This window comes from Cyprinodon tularosa, unplaced genomic scaffold (assembly GCF_016077235.1).
Source record: "Cyprinodon tularosa strain WSP-4 unplaced genomic scaffold, ASM1607723v1 ctg1239, whole genome shotgun sequence".
NCBI classification, from domain to species: domain Eukaryota; kingdom Metazoa; phylum Chordata; class Actinopteri; order Cyprinodontiformes; family Cyprinodontidae; genus Cyprinodon; species Cyprinodon tularosa.
The window spans coordinates 81,936-95,538 of NW_024038047.1; positions in this window are offsets into that span (position 1 = coordinate 81,936).

Here is a 13,603-nt window from a genome sequence, read left to right on the forward strand (position 1 = left end):
GAGGAAAAACTCCCTTTGAACAGGCCTCCTGGAGACCTCCTGGAGCAGACTAACTTACTGGAGCAGACTGACCTCCTGGAGCAGACTGACCTCCAGGAGCAGACTGACCTCCTGGAGCAGACCGACCTCCAGGAGCAGACTGACCTCCTGGAGCAGACTAACTTACTGGAGCAGACCGACCTCCAGGAGCAGACTGACCTCCTGGAGCAGACTGACCTCCTGGAGCAGACTGACCTCCTGGAGCAGACTAACTTACTGGAGCAGACTGACCTCCAGGAGCAGACTGACCTCCAGGAGCAGACTGACCTCCTGGAGCAGACTAACTTACTGGAGCAGACTGACCTCCTGGAGCAGACTGACTTCCTGGAGCAGACTGACCTCCAGGAGCAGACTGACCTCCAGGAGCAGACTGACCTCCTGGAGCAGGCTGACCTCCAGGAGCAGACTGACCTCCAGGAGCAGACTGACCTCCTGGAGCAGACCGACCTCCTGGAGCAGACTGACCTCCAGGAGCAGACTGACCTCCAGGAGCAGACTGACCTCCTGGAGCAGGCTGACCTCATGGAGCAGACTGACCTCCAGGAGCAGACTGACCTCCTGGAGCAGACTGACCTCCTGGAGCAGGCTGACCTCATGGAGCAGACTGACCTCCAGGAGCAGACTGACCTCCTGGAGCAGGCTGACCTCATGGAGCAGACTGACCTCCAGGAGCAGACTGACCTCCTGGAGCAGACCGACCTCCTGGAGCAGGCTGACCTCATGGAGCAGACTGACCTCCAGGAGCAGACTGACCTCCTGGAGCAGGCTGACCTCATGGAGCAGACTGACCTCCAGGAGCAGACTGACCTCCTGGAGCAGACCGACCTCCTGGAGCAGGCTGACCTCCTGGAGCAGGCTGACCTCATGGAGCAGACTGACCTCCAGGAGCAGACTGACCTCCTGGAGCAGACTGACCTCCTGGAGCAGGCTGACCTCATGGAGCAGACTGACCTCCAGGAGCAGACTGACCTCCTGGAGCAGGCTGACCTCATGGAGCAGACTGACCTCCAGGAGCAGACTGACCTCCTGGAGCAGACCGACCTCCTGGAGCAGGCTGACCTCCAGGAGCAGACTGACCTCCTGGAGCAGGCTGACCTCATGGAGCAGACTGACCTCCAGGAGCAGACTGACCTCCTGGAGCAGACTGACCTCCTGGAGCAGGCTGACCTCATGGAGCAGACTGACCTCCAGGAGCAGACTGACCTCCTGGAGCAGGCTGACCTCATGGAGCAGACTGACCTCCAGGAGCAGACTGACCTCCTGGAGCAGGCTGACCTCCTGGAGCAGGCTGACCTCCTGGAGCAGGCTGACCAGCCGGGGTGAGATGGTGAACAGGAAATGTCCAGACGCTGTTCCTGCTGTCTAAGGCCGGTCTATTCCCACTCTTGCTGCTTACAAAACAAAACAAAAAGATGCAACAGCCAGCTGTGAGTTGACAGCGTTTCCTCGCCAAGCGGTCAAACCGATTTGCCTTTTCCGGTGAAACACGCCCATACACACATCATTTCCCTTATTTTATAGAGCTTGTACATAATGGCTTCTACAAGCGCAGTGGTTACATCCTAGCATGGGGTCGGTGACGCTGACGTACGAGAACAGAAAAAGGATTTGAACTGAAGGAAACTTCTGCTTCAGTCTGTCAGGCTTCAATGTGGAGCTTCAGGTGGCCTGAGGTGAACTGGTCAGAGTGGTTGTTGTAGCACAGCCTTCTTTGGTACAGACCAACATCCTTCCACACACAGCTGAAAACATCCTCAGACCTTCCTACTGAGGGCAACCAGGAACCCAGCAGGGAACATCTGACTGGTCATGTCTGTAGCTCCATGTGGAGCAGCTTTCACTACCTGTGTGTCCTTCTGGACATTTTCTCTACTGCAGAGGCTCCTTCACTATAGATCCTTGGAAGGACCACAGCCAGACGGTGGACAGACCGTAGAGGCTCAGAGGGGCTTCTGGGGTAGGTTAAGCTTTAGTCAGCATGCATCAAACTGCTGCAGCTGGTGTTTGATGAGGATCAGGAGGAGCCCAGTGATCTGCCTCTAGAACTAGAACTGAGGTAGTCATGGAATCTGAACCGGGTTTAGACTGCTTTGATCCAGTTGAACTTTCAGAGATAGCAAAACTATTGTCTTCATCTAATCCTTCAACTTGGATGTTAGATCCAGTTCCAACCAGGTTATTTAAGGAGGTATTCCCTTTGATCTCCTCCTCCATTGTACCGTATTTTCCCGACCATAAGGCGCACCGTACTAAAAGGCGCAGTCTCAGTTATGTGTCCCATTATTGTATTTAACACACACATAAGGCGCACCGCATTATAGGGCGCGGGTTTTATATACCGGTACATGTCCTCTACTACCTTTAAATACCTCTACTGCGTATTTAAAAATAGAGAGGGAGCAAAACTGAGTATGATTGTGCTTTATTCATGTATTTAATACAAAGTATTAATCAAACCCATCAAAGTGATCATCCTCTGTTTCTGAATTAAAGAGCTGCGCTAAATCAGACATGCCAGTTTCCCATTCTTCGCTGTCAGAGTCACTTTCCGTGCAGCGCGGCTCCTCAGAAATAATGCCGGCTTTTGCGAAAGCTTGAACAACAGAGCCAGCAGACACGTTAGTCCAAGCATCAACAATCCATCCGCAAACGGTGGCGTAACTTGCCCAGCGCTGCCTTCCACTTTTCCTGAAACTGTGGTCTCCGTCGGTCATCCATCGCTCCCACGCCGCTCGCAGCCTTACTTTGAACGGCCGCGTCACACCGATGTCGAGCGGTTGAAGTTCCTTTGTCAGACCCCTGGGATAACGGCGAGCACAGCGTTCATTTGATTCACCTTTTTTTCACATCAGCTGTGAGATGGGCACGCATGGAGTCACAGATTAACAGCGATGGTGATGCGTGGAAAAAAACACCTGGTCTCCTTACATTCACCTCCCTCAGCCACTCTTTCATCATCTCCTCATCCATCCAGCCTTTTTAATTTGCCTTAATAACGACTCCAGCTGAAAAAAGTCTCTTTAGGCAAAGTCTTTCTCTTAAAAATCACCATAGGCGTCAGTTTCTGTCCATTTGTGTGGCAGCCAATCCACGCCCACGCTTCCCCCTTTAACGTTCTCATGGCGGTCTCAACAATGTCCACAGTAACAACACACATAGGGCGCACCACCCACCGCACTATGGGGCACGCCGGATATTTTCAGGGGAAAAAAAGACGTTTATATGCGCCTTATAGTCGCGAAAATACGGTAGATGTGATTAATCTATCTCTGTTACAGGGATATGTACCTAAAGCTTTTAAGGTTGCTGTAATTAAACCTCTGCTTAAGAAACCGTCTCTTGACCCAGATGACTTGGTCAATTATAGACCTATATCCAATCTTCCTTTCTTATCCAAAATTCTTGAGAAAGTAGTTGCCAAACAAGTTTGCGATCACTTCCACCATAATGAACTTTTTGAAGAGTTTCAGTCTGGCTTTAGAGCTCATCATAGCACTGAAACAGCTCTGGTGAAAGTCACTAATGATATTCTCATGGCCTCAGATAATGGACTTGTATCTGTGCTCGTCCTGTTGGATCTTAGTGCTGCATTTGATACAGTTGACCATAATATTCTTTTAGAAAGACTTGAATATTTTGTTGGAATTAAAGGAACAGCACTAGACTGGTTTAAATCTTGTCTATCCGATCAAATTCAGTTTGTTCATGTTAATGATAGATCTTCAACACGCTCAAAGGTTACCTGTGGAGTACCACAGGGATCAGTGCTAGGACCAATTCTCTTTACTTTATACATGCTCCCAATTGGTAGAGTTATTAGACAGCATGGGATTAATTTCCACTGTTATGCTGATGATACCCAGCTATATCTGTCTATAATCCAGATGAAGCTAACCCATTACATAGATTACAGGCATGTCTGAAGACATAAAAACCTGGATGACTCTTAACTTTCTGCTTCTGAATGCAGACAAAACAGAAGTTATAGTCTTTGGACCAGAGTCTCTGAAAAAGAAGCTGATTAGTCAGTCATTTCATCTGGATGGGATTAAACTGATTTCAGATAATAAAGTAAAAAATCTTGGTGTTATTTTTGATCAGGACCTGTCATTTAAATCCCAGATCAAAGAGGTTTCTAGAATTTCCTTCTTTCATCTGAGGAACATTGCAAAAATTAGAAATATCCTGTCCAGGGGTGATGCTGAGAAACTAGTCCATGCATTTGTTACTTCAAGGCTGGACTATTGTAATTCTTTACTATCAGGAAGTCCACAAACTGTAGTTAAAAGCCTTCAGCTGATCCAAAATGCTGCAGCCAGAGTTCTAATGAAAATGAAAAAGAGAGATCATATCTCTCCTATCCTGGCTTCTCTTCATTGGCTTCCTGTTAAATCCAGAATAGAATTTAAAATCCTCCTTCTCACATATAAAGCCTTAAATGGCCAAGCTCCATCTGATATCAGAGATCTGATTGTTCCTTATGTTCCTAACAGAGCACTTCGCTCTCAATCTGCAGGTTTACTAGTGGTTCCTAGAATTTCTAAAAGTAGAATGGGAGGCAGATCTTTTAGTTCTCAGGCTCCTCTCCTGTGGAACCAACTCCCAGTTTTAGTCCGTGAGGCAGACACCCTGTCTACTTTTAAGGCTAGGCTTAAAACTTTCCTTTTTGATAAAGCTTCTAGTTAGAGTGGCTCAGGTTATCCTGAGCTATCTCTATAGTTCTGCTGCTATAGGCTTAGACTGCTGGAGGACATAGGGACCCCTTTTTCATCATTCTGCTTCATTCTATCTCTATTCTCCCACTCTGCAGAATCTGTTAGTTCAATCTCTAACGTTCTGCTCTCTCTGCTTTTTCTCATAGTAGCTTCATCTGGTCTGTTCCTGTTTGGCTGTGACTCCATCCTGGAGAGAAATATCAGCTGTGCTGCTGCCATCAACACCTTTGTTTCTAGATGTTGGAGATTGGCCTGTTTTCCAGTGTAGTCCTGTTTCTCTGACTGTGACTAACTGGATGTGCTCTCTTCATCCTCTGACATGGGAGCTGGCTCGGAGCTCGTCTGCCTGGCTGTGTGTTTCCTGGACGGGGCCGCCTGTGGAGCTGGTTGCCTTTTGTATCTATGCTTCTTTTTCTATGTCTGCTTCTGTCTCCTTGAACCCCAGTGGGCCTCAGCAGATGGCCGCTCACACTGAGCCTGGTTCTGCTGGAGGTTTCTTCCTGTTCAAAGGGAGTTTTTCCTCTCCACTGTCGCTACAAGCATGCTTAGTGTGAGGGATTGCTGAAGAGTCAATGAGTCGATGCAATCAGCTGGTTTTCCTTAGATAGAAAACTTTGAATCAATCTGACTGGATGATCTGGTTGACCTGGATCTATAAAAATTCATCCAGATCACTAAACATGTCAATGGATTAATTCACAGTGAATTGGCGCAATAGAAATAAATTGAATAGAATTTAAATGTCTTCAGGAGCCAATCTCCCCCCTGGCATCACGTCAGACTGGAACCATCATTAGACTTCTGTCAAATAAGGAAAATGAAAATGTCAGTGCATGAAAGGGGCCAATTCTCCAGGGGCCTCGTTGGTCCCCAACAGAAGGTGATGGAGTCGGACTAGTTGGTGAGTAAAGATGGTGGAGATCACCCTAACTAACCCTAACTAACCCTGACACTCTAACACTGGAACCTTTGTTCTTTCAGCCTGATGCTCATCAGGATCACAGAAAACTGAAAGAAAGGAAGAGAAAAGAAGCGAAGCGGAGGATGAACCGCAGCTCTGTGCTTGAACTGGGCTCCAGTTTGGAACTGGAACTGGGAATAAGAGTCAGCCCCCCCACCCACAGAGCCCCTCCTCCCAGCCTGGGAACCTGTAGTGGAGGGAGTGTCTGGATCCACGCAGCGTCCAATGATGTGGAAGCAGCTCGTGGCTGGAAGCATTCAGAGATCCAGGCTGAAGCTGCAGAAGCGCCGGATGGTCCACAGCAGGAGACCTCTAGGACCGCCTCTGCTCCCCACAGACTGACCGCTCAGCTGGAGACACGCAGGCAGCTGCGGCACCGGGACCGATCAACTGTTGCTCAGCCATGGAGCGCCGGCTGCTCCGAAGCGGCCAGCGGTCCTGATGTGAGCGGAAGCAGCGCAGCCGCCTTTCTTCCACGCGTTCCTCTCCTCGTGACAGTCTTCCACCCACTCGGGGACTCCGTGGACACTCAGACCCCCACAGCCGCGTGGAATCGGACAGGCTGTGCGTTGCAGTGACCTTGGCCGGTTGGGCGGAGCGGAGCGTCATGCTGATGATGATGGACGCGCATCAGGTTGATGTGGACGCGGACTTCGAGCCGCGCGCGCGGTCATGCACCTGGCCGCTGCCGCCGTGTCCAGAGGGTTTCCCCGGGGCGGAGGAGGCGGGCCGGGGGGGTCTGGCTCTCAGCTCCGTCAAAGTGGAGCGCTATGACGTGCCCGCGTGCCGCGCCGAGCGGAAAGGCGGCGCGCCGGATGAGATCAAGCACCCCGCCGGCGCCCCGGCTCCGCTGGTGGCCGCTCCCGCCTGCATGTCCGGGGCGGCGCTGGACGCGGCCGGTCAGCTGCGCAAAGCCAAGACGTCACGCAGGAACGCGTGGGGGAACCTGTCCTATGCGGACCTCATCACGCGCGCCATCGAGAGCGCCCCGGAGAAGAGGCTGACCCTGTCCCAGATCTACGACTGGATGGTCCGCTTTGTCCCTTATTTTAAGGATAAAGGAGACAGCAACAGCTCCGCCGGCTGGAAGGTAGGACACCCACCCATGTGCCCATGTCCCAGTGTCTCTGTATCCCTGTGTCTCTTTGTCACCATGTCCCAGTGTCTCTGTGTGTCTGTGTCCCTGTGTCTCTGTGTCCCTGTGTCTCTTTGTGCCCATGTCCCAGTGTCTCTGTGTCTCTGTATCCCTGTGTCTCTTTGTGCCCATGTCCCAGTGTCTCTGTATCTCTGTGTCCCTGTGTGTCTGTGTCCCTGTGTCTCTTTGTCCCCATGTCCCAGTGTCTCTGTATCTCTGTGTCCCTGTGTCCCTGTGTCTCTGTGTCCCTGTGTCCCTGTGTCTCTGTGACCCTGTGTCCCTGTGTCTCTGTGTCCCTGTGTCCCTGTGTCTCTGTGTCCCTGTGTCCCTGTGTCTCTGTGACCCTGTGTCCCTGTGTCTCTGTGTCCCTGTGTCCCTGTGTCTCTGTGTCCCTGTGTCCCTGTGTCTCTGTGACCATGTGTCTCTGTGTCCATTAGGGTTGTCACGATACTAAACTTTTCAACTCGATACCATTTTCGATACCACAAGGATAAAAACAAAGACTCCAAAATTCTACAGAAATGTTTTCATTAATAAATAAAATAAATAAATATAATAAACAATAAGAACGATATTTTGAGGTTTTTATGCTTACAAATAAAGTCTGAAACTGAAAAGTGCGTAGAATTATTCAATCACACAGTGTTCAGAAAGTGCATTTTCCTCTATTCTGCGTTTTAGATGAATGACTGCTTAGGTGCCACTGCTGGCAGCACTGTATCCATACTTTTAAAAACGAGTATTGTATCCGGATACAACGTTTCAGTATTGATACTTTTTTGAGTATGGATACTTTTGACAACCCTAGTGTCCATGTGTCTCTGTGACCCTGTGTCTCTGTGTCCCTGTGTTTCCGTGTCCCAGTGTCTCCGTGTCCCTGTGTCTCTGTTTCCCAGTGTCTCTGTGTCTCCATGTCCCTGTGTCCCCATGTCTCCGTGTCCCAGTGTCCCTGTCTTTCTGTGTCCCTGCGTCTCCATGTCCCAGTGTCTCAATGTCCTAGTGTCTCTGTGTCCCAGTGTCCCCCGAGAGACAATGACATGGGGTGTTTATGGTAAACAGAGGTAGCCTCAGATAATCTTTGATGTTCAAATTAATGAAAGTCTAATCTAACAGATTGCGGGCTAATCTCCAGCAGAGATTACAAACCGTTTGTTTTTGAGGCGCAGCTTCTGTTAAATCTGCAAGTTTTTGATTTTGTTTTGTCCTCAGAGCAGGAGGGTTGGTGTTTGGCTGACTCTTGTCCTGCCTGGTTGGGGACAGAGTCTCCTGGTTGGGGACAGAGTCTCCTGGTTGGGGACGGAGTCTCCTGGTTGGGGACAGAGTCTCCTGGTTGGGGACAGAGTCTCCTGGTTGGGGACAGAGTCTCCTGGTTGGGGACGGAGTCTCCTGGTTGGGGACAGAGTCTCCTGGTTGGGGACGGAATCTCCTGGTTGGGGACAGAGTCTCCTGGTTGGGGACGGAGTCTCCTGGTTGGGGACGGAGTCTCCTGGTTGGGGACAGAGTCTCCTGGTTGGGGACGGAGTCTCCTGGTTGGGGACAGAGTCTCCTGGTTGGGGACAGAGTCTCCTGGTTGGGGACGGAGTCTCCTGGTTGGGGACAGAGTCTCCTGGTTGGGGACGGAGTCTCCTGGTTGGGGACGGAGTCTCCTGGTTGGGGACAGAGTCTCCTGGTTGGGGACGGAGTCTCCTGGTTGGGGACAGAGTCTCCTGGTTGGGGACGGAGTCTCCTGGTTGGGGACAGAGTCTCCTGGTTGGGGACAGAGTCTCCTGGTTGGGGACGGAGTCTCCTGGTTGGGGACAGAGTCTCCTGGTTGGGGACGGAGTCTCCTGGTTGGGGACGGAGTCTCCTGGTTGGGGACAGAGTCTCCTGGTTGGGGACAGAGTCTCCTGGTTGGGGACGGAGTCTCCTGGTTGGGGACAGAGTCTCCTGGTTGGGGACAGAGTCTCCTGGTTGGGGACGGAGTCTCCTGGTTGGGGACAGAGTCTCCTGGTTGGGGACAGAGTCAGTCACATCAGAAGATTCAGTTTAGTTTATTCAGTGCACCTCAACATTACTTTATAGATCCAGTTCAACCAGATCATCCAGTCCAGATTAGAGGTTCTCTGGGTTTCTATAGAAAAGCAGCTGATTCCAGGAAGTCGGTTTAATGACATAAATCATCCGTTGATCCAAAGGCTGATCAGAAGCTGCAGGAAGTCATGGGCAGCTGTTGGATGTTGGTCTCTGCAGGCATGAAGGATCTTCTGTAGCATCATCCTCCTTGACTTTAAAGGATTCTCTGAGCTTCCCTCTCTAAGCATGCATGCAGCGACAGTGGAGAGGAAAACTCCCTTTGAACAGGAAGAAACCTCCAGCAGAACCAGGCTCAGTGTGAGCGGCCATCTGCTGATCCCAGGTTTAATCTGAAAACATTCCTCTCTCTGTCAGTCACTCAGACGCTGAAACTCTCATGGATGACCCCCCAACCTGGCAACCTTCCTGTTGCCAGGTTGTTGTCTTTCAGCTGTTGCAGTATAGATCATGTTTATGATAATTCTCTAAGTATCTGGGCTGGATGGCTGCTAGTAGAGGCCAGACGGGGGAAGCTGGCCTGGTCTATAAATGGCTGGGCAGATGCTGAGGAAAGAGGAGCAGCCGTGGTTAACCAGACCTTTTTCAGCTAGACATTAACCCTGAGAACATTTATCAGATTCTCCTAATCTGCAAATATCTCTGTTCTTTATGTTCCTTTTAAACATTTTAATGAAGAGATGTAGAGTTGTTAACCTTCTATCTAAACCATTTGTACATATATTCTAAAAACTAAAGGAGTTTAAGGTCTAGATGTGGTTATAGTAGATCAGACTAAGGGTTTAACCAATATTGATGTTAATTTAGAAGAAGGTTTTTTAACTGAATTTAACAAACAGAATGTTTCCACCAGTGATAGATTAGGAATAATCTGTCCTAGAGTAGGGATTTAAAGCAGGAGCTTAAACAAAGGCTTTGTTGTTTCATTGGCTGATTGGTAAATGACACAAACACAACAACAAGAAAAGAAGAGTGATGGATGGATGGATGGATGGATGAGGGATGGATGATAAATGGATGGATGATGGATGGATGATAAATGGATGGATGATGGATGGATGATAAATGGATGGATGATGGATGGATGATAAATGGATGGATGATGGATGGATGATAAATGGATGGATGATGGATGGATGATAAATGGATGGATGGGATGGATGATAAATGGATGGATGATGAATGGATGGATGATGAATGGATGATAAATGGATGGATGAGGGATGGATGGGATGGATGATAAATGGATGGATGATGGATGGATGGATGATAAATGGATGGATGATAAATGGATGGATGATGAATGGATGATAAATGGATGGATGATGAATGGATGATAAATGGATGGATGAGGGATGGATGGGATGGATGATAAATGGATGGATGATGGATGGATGGATGATAAATGGATGGATGGATGTGTTTATATACATATAAACCTTTGTATATATTCATAAGGCTTTTTGTCATATTAGTGTTAAAACATGAAAAGATCAGAAACACAAAAGTTGTCTCTATCTCCCTACCTCTGTACCTCCCTATCTCTTGACCTCTGTACCTCACTAACTCTGTACCTCCCTATCTCCCTACCTGTGTACCTCCCTAACTCTGTGCGTCCCTATCTCTCTACCTCTGTACCTCCCTATCTCTTGACCTCTGTACCTCACTAACTCTGTACCTCCCTATCTCCCTACCTGTGTACCTCCCTAACTCTGTGCGTCCCTATCTCTCTACCTCTGTACCTCCCTATCTCTTGACCTCTGTACCTCACTAACTCTGTACCTCCCTATCTCCCTACCTGTGTACCTCCCTAACTCTGTGCGTCCCTATCTCTCTACCTCTGTACCTCCCTATCTCTTGACCTCTGTACCTCACTAACTCTGTACCTCCCTATCTCCCTACCTGTGTACCTCCCTAACTCTGTGCGTCCCTATCTCTCTACCTCTGTACCTCCCTATCTCTTGACCTCTGTACCTCACTAACTCTGTACCTCCCTATCTCCCTACCTGTGTACCTCCCTAACTCTGTGCATCCCTATCTCTCTACCTCTGTACCTCCCAATCTCTGTACCTCTGTACCTGCCTACCTCTGTACCTCTGTTCCTCCCTATCTCCCAACCTCTGTACCTCCCTACCTCTGTACCTCCCAATCTCTCTACTTCTGTACCTCCCTATCTCTCTACCTCTGTACCTCCCAATCTCTCTACTTCTGTACCTCCCTATCTCCCTACCTGTGTACCTCCCTAACTCTGTGCATCCCTATCTCTCTACCTCTGTACCTCCCAATCTCTGTACCTCTGTACCTGCCTACCTCTGTACCTTTGTTCTTCCCTATCTCCCAACCTCTGTACCTCCCTACCTCTTTACCTCCCTATTTTTCTACCTCTGTACCTCCCTATCTCCCTACCTGTGTACCTCCCTACCTCTTTACCTCCCTATCTCCCTACCTCTGTTCCCCCTATCTATCTACCTCTGTACCTCCCAACCTCTGTACTTCCCTATCCCTCTACCTCTGTACCTCCCTATCTCGGTACCTCTCTACCTCCCTATCTCTCTACCCCTGTATCTCCCTATCTCCCTACCTTTATAGCTCCCTACATCCCTACCTCTGTACCTCGCTATCTCCCTACCTCTGTGCCTCCCTATCTCTTTACCTCTGTAACTCCTTACCTCTGTACCTCCCTACCTCTGTACCTCCCTACCTCTTTACCTCCCTATCTGCCTACCTCTGTTCCTCCCTATCTCTCTACCTCTGTGCCTCCCGACCTCTGTACTTCCCTATCTTGGTACCTCCCTACCTCCCTATCTCCCTACCTCTGTTCCTCCCTATCTCACTACCTTTGTACCTCCCAACCTCTGTGCCTCCCTATCTATCTAGCTGTACCCCCCTACGTCTGTACCGCTGTACCTTTGTTCCTCCCTATCTCCCAACCTCTGTACCTCCCTATCTTTCTACCTCTGTACCTCCCTATCTCTCTACCCCTGTACCTCCCTATCTCTCTACCTCTGTACCTCCCTATATCCCTACCTCTGTACCTCCCTATCTCTCTACCCCTGTACCTCCCTATATCCCTACCTCTGTTTCTCCCTATCTCCCTACCTATTTACCTCCTATCTCTACCCGTGTACCTCCCTATCTCTGTACCTCTTTACCTCCCTATCTCTTGACCTCTGTACCTCCTTTCTCTGTACCTCCCTACCTCGGTACCTCCCTACCTCTGTACCTCCCTATCTCTACCTATGTACCTCCTTATCTCTGTACCTCCCTACCTCTGTGCCTCCCTAACTCTGTGCCTCCCTATCTCTCTACCTCTGTATCTCCCTACTTCTGTACCTCCCTACCACTCTGCGTCCCTATCTCTCTGCCTCTGTACCTCCCAGTCTCTGTACCTCTGTACCTCCCTACCTCTGTTCCTCCCTATCTCCCAACCTCTGTACCTCCTTACCTCTGTACCTCCCTACCTCCTTACCTCCCTATCTCCCTATCTCTGTTCCTCCCTATCTCTCTACCTCTGTACCTCCCAACCTCTGTACTTCCCTATCTCGCCACCTCCTTATCTCTCTACCTCTCTATCTCTATACGTCACTACCTTTGTACCTCCCTACCTCTGTGCCTCCCTATCTCTCTAACTCTGTACATCCCTACTTCTGTACCTCCCTATCTCTGTACCTTTGTTCCTCCCTATCTCCCAACCTCTGTACCTCCCTACCTCTTTACCTCGCTATCTTTCTACCTCTGTATCTCCCTATCTCTCTACGCCTGTACCTCCCCATCTCTCTACCTCCCTATCTCCCTACCTCGGTACCTCCCTACCTCTGTACCTCCCTATCTCTACCTCTGTACCTCCCTATCTCTGTACCTCCTATCTCTACCTATGTACCTCCCTACCTCTGTGCCTCCCTATCTCTCTAACTCTGTACCTCCCTACCTCTGTACCTCCCAATCTCTCTAACTCTGTACCTCCCTACCTCTGTACCTCCTATCTCTACCTATGTACCTCCCTACCTCTGTACCCCCCTATCTCTGTACTTCTTTACGTCCCTATCTCTGTACCTCTTTACCTGCCTATCTCTGTACCTCTTTACCTCCCTATCTCTTGACCTCTGTACCTCCCTATCTCTTGACCTCTGTACCTCCCTACCTCTGTACCTCCCTACCTCTGTACCTCCCTATCTCTCGACCTCTGTACCTACCTATCTCAACCTCTGTACATCCCTATTTCTGTACCTCCCTACCTCTGTTCCTCCCTATCTCCCTACCTCTGTACCTCCTATCTCTACCTATGTACGTCCCTACCTCTGTACCTCCCTATCACTGTACCTCTTTACGTGCCTATCTCTGTACCTCTTTACCTCCCCATCTCTCGACCTCGGAATCTCCCTAGCTATGTACCTCCCTATCCCCCTACCTCTGTACCTTCCTACCTTTGTACCTCCCTACCTCTGTTCCTCCCTATCTCTCCACCTCTGTACCTCCTGACCTTTGTACTTCCCTATCTCTCTACCTTTGTACCTCCCTACCTCTATACCACTGTACCTCTGTTCCTCCCTATCTCCCAACCTCTGTACCTCCCTACCTCTGTACCTCCCTACCCCTGTATCTCCCTATCTCTCTACCCCTGTATCTCCCTATCTCTCTACTTCTGTACCTCCCTATCTCTCTACCTCTGTTCCTCCCTATCTC